General features: G+C 41.7%; 1 pseudogene; it reads left to right on the plus strand.

The window, feature by feature from the left end:
* The window catches only part of LOC138514576 (olfactory receptor 5AP2-like), a 31,621-nt pseudogene extending 23,884 nt beyond the window's left edge, over window positions 1–7,737 (plus strand).
* The last annotated feature ends 614 nt before the right edge of the window (window positions 7,738–8,351 follow it).

Genomic DNA, 8,351 nt, shown 5'->3' on the forward strand with positions numbered 1-8,351 from the left:
AACCACCTCTTTGTCAACATCAGATTCACCCTCTCGCTTCTTGATTTCCGGATTGAACTCAAGAAGACCCTGCTCTTGAATGAATTGCTCATTTCTAACACAACATCCACACAACGTTCTCACTCCAACATACCTGAAACTGGGTGATCTGCTCCCCACTGTCCCCCTTGTTGTGTGTAAATCCCTTGCTATCAAACAAACCTACCCTCCCCCTTAGGCTACTTGCTCCCTTGTTTCTCTGCTTTCCTCATCATGCTCTCCGCCCTATGATCGTAAAGGGCTTTGTTGATTCCCTAAATTAGGTCTGAGCTCAATAAATAACCTAATATTAATAATAAAAATAATATGAATGTCAAATGATTCTCAAACACTATGAATTGATATTCACTTTGCAACTGTCATAGTAAATTGTGCGATGTGTACTACACGATGGCCATACAAATAAATGTAACATAAAGAGAAACATGCATGCTGACACCCTTTGCCCTGAAAATATACTTTGCAACATAAACTGCAACTCTTATCGAGAGAACAAAAAAATTTTTATGGATACCTATGACAGCAACACAATCGACCTTCAGAGAGCATTACATTTTGTGCCTGCACATTTTCATGCACTCGTAAAACCAATGTATTCTAAAAGAATACGCCTTACCTTATAATTGACTAATGTTCGGACAAACTCCATTGGAATCTATCATAAAACTCAGGCTGCAAAGCATCCTTGGCAGTGTTTAATTTCTGACAAAGAGGAGAGTGAAAGGGTAGAGTGACTTTGCCTTCATTTATTCTTCACGGAGGAGTTCATTTTCATTTGTGCGTAACCGTCATGCCCCATTTTCATTCATTTGTGTGGCAGAGAGAAGCAGCGAAACGCAACATGCATTTCCACCGCCTCCCTTCCTCTCGCCACACAAATGCCCCAGTAGTTGCGCTGGCATGCATTTTCATGCTGGCACAAATGGTCTGGATCCTTATGGAGCCCACCAACTTTATGTGGCAGTCTAAAGCAGGCAGGCTCCATAGCGATCCACTGTAAACTGTGCCTGCAAAGCCAGCATGGCAGGCAGTGTTTACTCATTTGCATGGCGGAGCGCAAATGTGCAGGGCCAAAGGCAGAGTATACTGCCTTTTGCCCTGCGCATTTGCACTCTGCCATACAACTGACCAAAATCGGGCGGAAGGGAGCCACCTACATGAATGTCTAAATGTTACTGCTCTCCATGACCAAATTACAGCCTGGAGCAAAAAGAGCTCTGGAGTGTTTAAAATTGCATGCAGGTGACCAGCAACACGTGTAAGCATTGTTGGTCTCCTGCATGCAATTACTATTTTTAGAAAACGACTAGCAAAGAAAAAACCCTGGAGTGTTAAAACATGGGGCCTCATTACGAGGTATGCCGGTAGGCATGCCGCTATTGGCGGCATGGCTGCCGGCAAACCCGCATCCGTGTCCGTGTCCTCGGAATGAGGACTTGCCGGACCATTCCGATTTCGGAAGGCCCGGTAATTCCTCACTCGAGGACACGGACACGGTTCATCCCCATTCCCATTTAGCCCCCATAGGGCTGAATGGGAATGGGAGAGGGAGTAAACAACGGGCCATTACGAGATGGCCCGTTGTTTGCTCCCGCTTCCCCTCGCGGGACCCGGTATGCACGCCTGGTTTTCCCAGGCGTGCTTAACGTGTCCCGCGAGGGGACCTCATAATGTGGCGGAACGGGTTGAACGGCGCCGCAGCCTTTTACAGCGCTGTTTAACCCGTTCCGCCAGGGTCGTCATGAGGCCCATGGTGTTAAGACAGGTGTAACCCATGTACGCCTGCCTTTGCAAATGTGTATGCTCTAAGGGACTGGAAAATGAACCCATGGGGGGGTCATTTTATATGAAATGCAAACTGCTTGCAGTAGACCATCAATATTTCCACTTTACACTTATTGCAGAATGAAATGTAACAGAAAGGTGTTTAGATGATTTGACCAATTCTAATACATTTCTTCTACCCTACATTTTTCATATGTGGAAAATTGCACGCAGGGGACAACAGTGCACGTAAGTGCAAAAATAAGTGGTCTCATCCATGCAATTGCCACTCTATAGAAAATTACACCCACTGAATAAAGTTTGAAAGCCCGTCCCCACGGTTGTTTTGTTAGTTCTCTCCTTGATGCGACTGGAAGGAAATAGTTCAGGGAGTAGTTCCCTAATGCCCTACTCACGCTTTATAGAGATCTGAGCAGCACACACATACCAGGGCTAACAGCATCCTCACAAGTCTGATTCCACTTCTCTGCAGTTTGATGGCTCTTCTGAAACATCTTTATTAACAATTCTCAACATTTGCTGTGTGGGGCGGCTCTGATGATTGTAAATTGCCATATGTTAGACCTATGAACATACCACAAGCAAGAGTATGTTAGTAATTATATGGGATGGGATATTCTTAATTCCCTTTACTTGTACCGCTGCATCTATATGGAAATCATTCTTCTTGCATGGTGGGTATGTTTCTCATTTCTTGGTTTAGTTATTAATTACACTATTCTGTTTGGAAATCACAAGTGAATCAATATGTGCCTCATAAGAGGCTGCTCATTCCATAGTGGCCATGGAATGCAGAGAGAGATACAGGATTTGAAAAGTAAAACTAATCACAATGTTGCAGGCTCTTGTAAGGTTGATCTAGAGAACATGTTTTGCTATGGTGTACTTTTGGTCATTCATGACTCTTCATACTGAGTCAATTTAATGTGTGTTATTCTTTGAAAACTGGGGAAGTCCAGTAGATATAGGATATGCATGTCTGCTGACCTTTAGTTGCATGTAGATTGTTGGTAAAACATGAATTGTGCTATTTGTGTATACATATCGACCCATCTTTAGAGAATATTAGTTTGTGCTGCAATATCTACATTTTAGTTAACCTACAACTCATTGGATCTTCATTGACCTGTAATGCCTTCTCTCTATACACTGTGGCATGGGTGATGTTGGAATTCTGAATTGGTCTATGGATCAGTTGGTTAGATAATTTGTCAATTTTCAATTTTTATTACCCTGACTTAAACAGTTCCTGCTTCACACAAACATGTTGGAGATCCTTTTTAATGAGTCACAATGAAAATCTAATGCATAAAAGCCTTTGGTAAGCATTTTACGCACTAGATTCCGATCGCAGCTCATTTTCAATAATGTGTATGGGGAGAGGAGAGTCAGATCGTAAGTTTTGATTCTGCTGCCCCATTTGTCTTTGCCATACAAATACTACAGGATGTGCGACGGCATTGAATTTCATGCCAATGCAAATGTTGTGGATTCCTATGGAGTCTACCTGTGTTTTGCACAAGCGAAAATCAGGCTGACTCCATAGGAATCTATTGAAAATGCCACCAGCCATGTATGTTTACTTAATGAGGGGACTGTGTGGTCTAGCATGTATGAATGACACCTGTTGAAAAGGAAGTTTAGAGTCTTTGCAGTTCAATCACAAGCTCCCTTATGAGACACAAAGCAAGTGTTACAGCATTGATAAAACAGCAGCCCAGATGTGCTGTGAAGCTGCCATTGCAAAGTTTAGCAACAAGGGCTCTGCTCGATGTGGAGGGCCACACCATTTTATTAAAACTGTACCAGTCGTGCTGAGAGAGTTGTCGATACTGTCCCATTGATAGTTTAGTTGCCTTACTGGCAAGTGCTGCACATTCCATTAAACACATCCAACGTCATGCTGTCTGATACAATTAATAGCAGCCATTCTGAAAGGTTTTCTATAGAGCCATGAAAAGAGCATTCTAAAAATGTTATTCTGTCCGATCAAATGCTTATCAGCTCTTCTGAAAGGAGCAGTCATGTCAAGCATTCTGCTTTTAATGTATTGAAGCTCTTCCTAGAAATGCCTGTACAGTGCCATGAAGTGGCTGCGAGGTGGCACTAAGCGCTATGTAAAAATTGCATTGGGCAGTATTCCTCTGAAAAATCTATCCAGTACATGCAGGCCAGGCAGCTCTATTATATTACATACTGTGGCTATAATTTAAGGCCAGCCATAATAGCATATACGATTCTAAAATAACGCATAGAAGACTATGTGGGTCTGCAGTGGGGGCCTTATGAGGCCCTTTTGACACTAAACAAATTGAGGGAAAGTGCTGGAGACCTTTGTTGGGATTATCCCAGAGCACCCCAATGAAATTAATCTGGGGTGATTTGGAAATGGCAGCTACTGAGTTTCTAATCGAGGGTCATGCTCTGGGTCTGTATGTTAAACAAATGAAATCATGGTCGCATACTCCTAATTCCTTGCTAAGGGAAGCATTGCTCACAAACCTGGTGTGCTAGAAGGTGTGTTAACTTTCTTGTTAAGCATGGCATTAGTGCAGTGGTACGTGAAGGCCTTAGCCACCTACTAGAGGAGGTACAAATAAAATTGAGCACTCTTGATCATTTTCCAACACCTGTGTACTAAAGTCAATTGAGTAGACTATGTAAAATATTGTCCTGCAGTAATGCAGTAGGTATTACACAATCTCACGTGGCACAGCTGCTTCTAAGAGGCAAAAGTACTGAAAATATTGTTAGGCACCCAGAAATCAAATATTTCCTCCTCTCTGCACAATTAACAACATTATCAAGCGTCCATACGTATTCTTCCATCTCAGAATTGGTAGACATCTTTCAAAGGATGCCTCCCACAGAAAGAGCTTCATTTGCACTCCTTAAATGCATTTTTGGGATGCTGATAGCAAATGAAGATATTGATGTAACGATTACATGTAAATTCATGTCATTAGCAAATAACATATACGTGTGCCGTTAAACATGTTACCTCTAAATCAAAAAGGAAAAGGTGAACTTACATACATGGCCAACTATTTGTTGTAGGTGGAGAAGCTACTGCGGATCCTCCTAACTGTTCCACTGTCTTCCTGTGAGGCTGAGAGGAGCTTTAATGCTTTGTGATGACTGAAAACGTAGCTGCGTACAACTATGACTCGGACTTAATCATGTTTGTGTGTGCAATATATACAAAGATATAATGGATATAGTTGACATACAAACAATAGCAACTGAATTTGTAATGCGCACGGAATGCCGCAAAATACATTTTTTTTTACAAATGTGCCTGATCATCACTCGCTACAAATAAATGGCCATCTTTTACTCTGTGGTTTGTGTCTGTAGCAAAGTCCTCAAGGTGTCCCTTGTCCCCGCCAGATTGTATGTGTCTCCTACGCCCCTGACTGGCATACAAGATTTAGTAAGAATTAGAAGTATCACTCACAGTTTTTCTTTTTTTTCAGGATACACGTATGAACACACTAATAAAACAGTGCTTTAGAGACGTTTTATTTGCCATAATAACATATCACTTTTCTTTCCCGGCAGTCATCGCAAAATCACGTGTCAACCAGCTTCTCGAAATGTAAATAGATATCTGAGATTCGCTATTAAGATGCTTGTGTAGTGTTTCTCTTCTGTACTTGTATTCCTCTTATGTGCTATCATGCAACTGTATTTCTCTACCCTGAACTGTATATATATCATGTGTAAACTAAGTTTAGAATGTTCATGTAACACTGCACCCTGATACCTCTGGGTCTGGCGCGCATTCCAAACCAATAAACAAACAATCAAACTAGTGACACAACCCTCATCCTTTTATGCACACGTCTTCCCCTCTTCGAAAGGACCATGCCAACTCTCACCCATATCTATCTGGGTACCCAAGCATCTTCCAGTGGAAGGTAGCTCACCTTTCCAACCAAGCATGACATTCTGTAAATTCCACAAATTCTCATGACAAGTACTACTAAGTGGCCATATATTGCCCTTAACAGAACAAATAGATAGAAGTGACAATCAATTACGTGTTGGACAGGCTAAAGTCTTAAGTATCCTTTCAGTTATATACCGCCAAACACACACTACGAGTGTGCCGGTCTGGAAGAAATGCTGGTAATTTTGCAAAATGTCTGGCATTTTTTCCAGACAGGCATACTTCAAGTTTGCTGGTAGGGGCCATGGACATGCTGGGAATTCAGGCCCCTACCGGCAAATAAATGCCAGAATTACCGGCACTGTTACTAGCGCTGCCGGTAATTCAGGAAATCACATCCCAAGGAGTCAATTTGAACTTACCCTAACTACACCGACTGTAATATCCTGGTGATACCGGGATATCGGGTGTCAGAGATGGTAAGTGCAGTTTCCCGGTATCCCGCCAGAATTACCGGTGGGATACCAAGAAACTCTTAATGATGCCCATCTTAAATGGTTCTCATAATGTCTCCACCATGTGTAATGCGCAAAGCCAGGTCCATGAGCAAAGTTGACAGAAAATAATACAAATTCTATGTGAGCACTAACCCAACTACTGCCACCTATATTGGCACCCTGTTTTTCTATGAGATTGCACCAGATATTAAGTGGAATAGCTAATGGCTGGCTATCCATGTTTAAATGGCAATGCCTATCGCAGCAGAACCACCAGGTATAGGCAACATGCTTAGCGTGAACTTTTCCTACGTGTCTCTGGTGCTTTAGAAAATACGCATACGGTTGTGCTTACCCTTCTGGGAAAATAGACAGGGAGGAAAAAAACAAGAGGAGCTGTTTTGTGTTCTTTCCTCCTTAAATGCATTTTTGGGATGCTGATGAAGATATTGATGTTACGATTACATGTAAATTCATGTCGTTGGCAAATGACATGTACGTGTGCCATTAAATATGTTACCTGTAAATCAAAAAGGAAAAGGTGAACTTTCATACATGACCAACTGTGTTGACATTCTTTTTATAACAGGCAATCTGTGAAGATGGGCTCAGGAAATCTGACCTCATAAAAAGAGTTTTTTTTTTAACTTGGGTTAACTGAGGAACCAAGCCTACAGATTCCACTGTTTGTGTTCTTCCTCCTGGTCTACATAATCACCCTAGTGGGCAATATAATCATTGTGACACTGATCCTGGTTTCTCCTCAACTTAAAACCCCCATGTACTTCCTTCTCTGTAACCTGCCCTTTGCAGACAGGTGTTATACCTCAGTTATAACCCCCAACATGCTGGCCAACTTCATGGAAGAAGAAAAAAGTATACCTTTCCTCGGATGCATAGCACAAATCTTTTCTTTTTTTGCCATTGCAAACATAGCGATGTTCTGTTACTTGTGATGGCTTATGATAGATATGTTGCAATTTGCAATCCCCTGCATTATCAATTGATTCTGAACAAAAGACTCTGCATTGCTCTTGTAGTTGTGGCATATCTGATTGGATTTCTGAATGCCTCCTCTAATACTGGCTGCCTATTCATGCTGGATTTCTGTGGGTCACACCAGATCTCCCATTTCTATTGTGACATCCCCTCTCTTTTGAAGCTCTCATGCTCTGATACTACCCTCAATGAGATTGTGATATTTACTTTTGGAAGTATCGTGGAAGTCGGATCTCTGGTAATTATTATCACCTCTTACAGTACATCATCTAAACTATTCTGAAGATCAGGTCTTCGGAAGGGCAGAAAAAGGCATTCTCCACCTGCGCCTCCCACTTTGTATGCGTTGCCATGTTCTACGTCCCTGTTCTCTTCATGTACTTTAGGCCCAGCTCCAGTTATTCCATGGAACATGGAATCTAAACAGTAATCATTCAAATGCTGAACCCCATTGTCTACAGCCTTAGGAACAAGGACGTCACAGGAGCATTACGAAAGTTTGTGTACCGAGTACAAGGTTTGTGAACAATTGTGTGAAAAAGAAGCACACGCAAGTTGGTCTCAGCCAACTGCACATGTATGGAAGTCAATATATTACTCAGCCTCGAATTAATTCTAAAAAGGTCAATGCACCATATGTTTGGATTTCATAGAATTTGGGAAACGCTCAGTTATGCAACTTCATCAAAACTCTTGTGCTGGGTCTACTATATCCAGTCCATTTGGAACATCCTTGAAGGGTGTGTCCCACTTTTCTCTTGCAATCTTGATTTTTTTTAAAACAGCCTCATGCAAAACTTTATCTGGGAACGGCAGGTGGAGGTGGCAGTTGCTAAGAGTATGCATTACACTTCCCTTAAATGTATTCAATGCAACCAAATGCATGTGTTCAACAATGCATACATTATGCATTTTACTACAAGTTGTCAATAAAAAACATCTTTTATGACCTGTGAATTTGAAGGTTATAGACAAATCATTTAAGGAACTTCAAGGGATATGTTATGTTATGTTAAGTTGGTTTATTCCATTCACAGTTACCATTTGAATGGGCTCCAGGCTCTCATGTAGCTCTGTAAAGAAAGTGGGTTGGATAGGTTAGTGAGGGAAAAGGGGATAGAATAGAGGTTGTGCTTTTC

Source organism: Ambystoma mexicanum, chromosome 12 (assembly GCF_040938575.1).
Source record: "Ambystoma mexicanum isolate Mex_15411 chromosome 12, UKY_AmexF1_1, whole genome shotgun sequence".
NCBI lineage: Eukaryota > Metazoa > Chordata > Amphibia > Caudata > Ambystomatidae > Ambystoma > Ambystoma mexicanum.